A 2,126-nucleotide genomic window follows, 5' to 3' on the forward strand; every position below is an offset into this window, starting at 1 on the left:
TCTTTGTGTTGGGGTGAGCAGGGCTGGAGGGAGCAGAGGTCCTGAGTTCAATTCCCAGCAACCACATGATGGCTCACAACCATCTGTACAGCTACTGTGTACCCATATACATAAAATAAAGAAATAATTCTTTTAAAAAATCACATTAGTAACTGGACATGCATGGTGGCTGGTGCCTGTAATCTGAAGGAGCAAGACTGTCATAAGTTTGAGGCCAGCCTGGGCTACAGGATGAGATATTATCTATTCCAGTTTGCTTTCTGTTGCTGTGACAAAAAACAAAAACAAAAACAAAAACAAACAAACCTGAGTTCATTAGTTAGTTTTCTATTGCTGTGATAAGGAGCATAACTGTATGTATTGGTTACTTTTGTACTGCTATGAAAATATACCATGATCAAGGCAACTTATAGAAGAGTTTATTTGGGGCTCATGGCTCCTGAGAGATAAGAGTCCATTACTGTCATGGTGGAGACGCTTGGTAGCTGGGGCAGGAGCACTCCTGTCTCAAACCCATCAACAGGAAGCAGAGGGTGTGAGCCAGAAATGGCACCTGGCTTTTGAAATTTCAAAGTGCTCCCCAATGACATACTTCCTTCAGCAAAGTCATGGCTCCTAAGCCTTCCCAAACATCACCACGAACTGGGGACCAAGCAGTATTCAGATGAATATGAGGGACATCTCATTCAACCCAACACAATGACCCAAAGCAACTTGAGGAGCAAAGGTTTTATTTTATCTTATATTTACTGTTCCTTCATCATACAAGAAAAGCAAGGGAGGAGCTGAAGCAGAGGCCATGGAGGAATGCCATTTCCTGGTTTGCTCCCAATGGTTTGCTTGACCTGCTGTCTTTGTATAACCCATGCCACCTGCCTATGAGTGGGACTTCCCAATCATGCATCAAGAAAATGTCCCTAGACTCATCTACCGGCAATCTGGCGGAAGTATATCAACTGAGGTTCCTCTTTCCTGGTAACTTTAGCTTGTGTGGAGTTGACAAGATGCGTGTGTGTGTGTGTGTGTGTGTGTGTGTGTGTGTGTGTAGATAGATAGATAGATAGATAGTTAGAGATGGAGAGAGAGAGAGATACTAAACCAACTTAGGGAGGAAAGAGTATTTCATCTTACAATTTCTAGGTGATAATTGAGGGCAATCAGGGCAGGAAATAGAAGCAGAAACTAAAGCAGAGGCCACAGAGAAAGCTACTTACTGCTTTTCCTCCTATGGCTCGTACCTGTCTTCAGAAGACATTGTCAGATCTTTATTACGGATGGTTGTGAGCCACCATGTGGTTGCTAGGATTTGAACTCAGGACCTTAGGAAGAGCAGTCAGGGCTCTTAACCGCTGAGCCATCTCTCCAGCCCTCTGCTTTTTTTCTTATATGCCCCAGGACTACCTTGCCTAGGCATGGCACTAACCACAGTGGCCCTCCCACATCAATCATTAATCAAGAAAATGCCCCCCTCCCCGATAGAGAAGCTGAGGTCGACATCTAATTTGAAATATTAAAAGTGGGTGCAAAACTATTTCCAAAATGCAGATAATTAAGTGTGTTGTTGGTGGTGATGGTAGTGATGGTAAAACATGTCTCCTGATATCCTACACGACGAACAAATTTCCATCGGAATTGCACCACCTGTTTTTGATGAGTATGCAGTCACAGTTCCGATTGGCGGAGAGCCAGACACTCTTGGACTTTTTGATACTGCAGGACAAGAGGATTATGACAGACTGCCACCGCTAGGTTAGCCACAGACAGATGTTTTTCTAGCATGTTTCTCAGTGGTCTCTCCATCCTCATTTGAAAATGTGAAAGAAAAGTGGGTGCCCAAGATAGCTCACCCCTGTCCAAAGACCCCTTGCTTGCTTGCTGGGACCCAAATGGATCTCAGAGATGACACCTCTGCTACTGAGAAACTTGCCAAGAACAAACAGAAGCCTATTACTCCAGAGACTGCTGAAAAGCTGGCGCGGGATCTGAAGGCTGTCAAGTATGTGGAGTGCGCTGCCCCGCACATTGGCTGCCCCGGAGCCTCCAGAACCCAAGAAGAAAGAGCAGCAGGTGTGTGCTACAATGAACGCATCTCCAGAGTCCTTTCTGCACAGCTGGTGTCGTCATAA

General features: G+C 45.1%; 1 pseudogene; it reads left to right on the forward strand.

The window, feature by feature from the left end:
• The first annotated feature begins 1,539 nt into the window (after positions 1 to 1,539).
• Positions 1,540 to 2,126, forward strand: LOC127683719 (cell division control protein 42 homolog; annotated as a pseudogene).

The sequence above is a fragment of the Apodemus sylvaticus genome, chromosome 4 (genome assembly GCF_947179515.1).
Source record: "Apodemus sylvaticus chromosome 4, mApoSyl1.1, whole genome shotgun sequence".
NCBI classification, from domain to species: Eukaryota; Metazoa; Chordata; class Mammalia; order Rodentia; family Muridae; genus Apodemus; species Apodemus sylvaticus.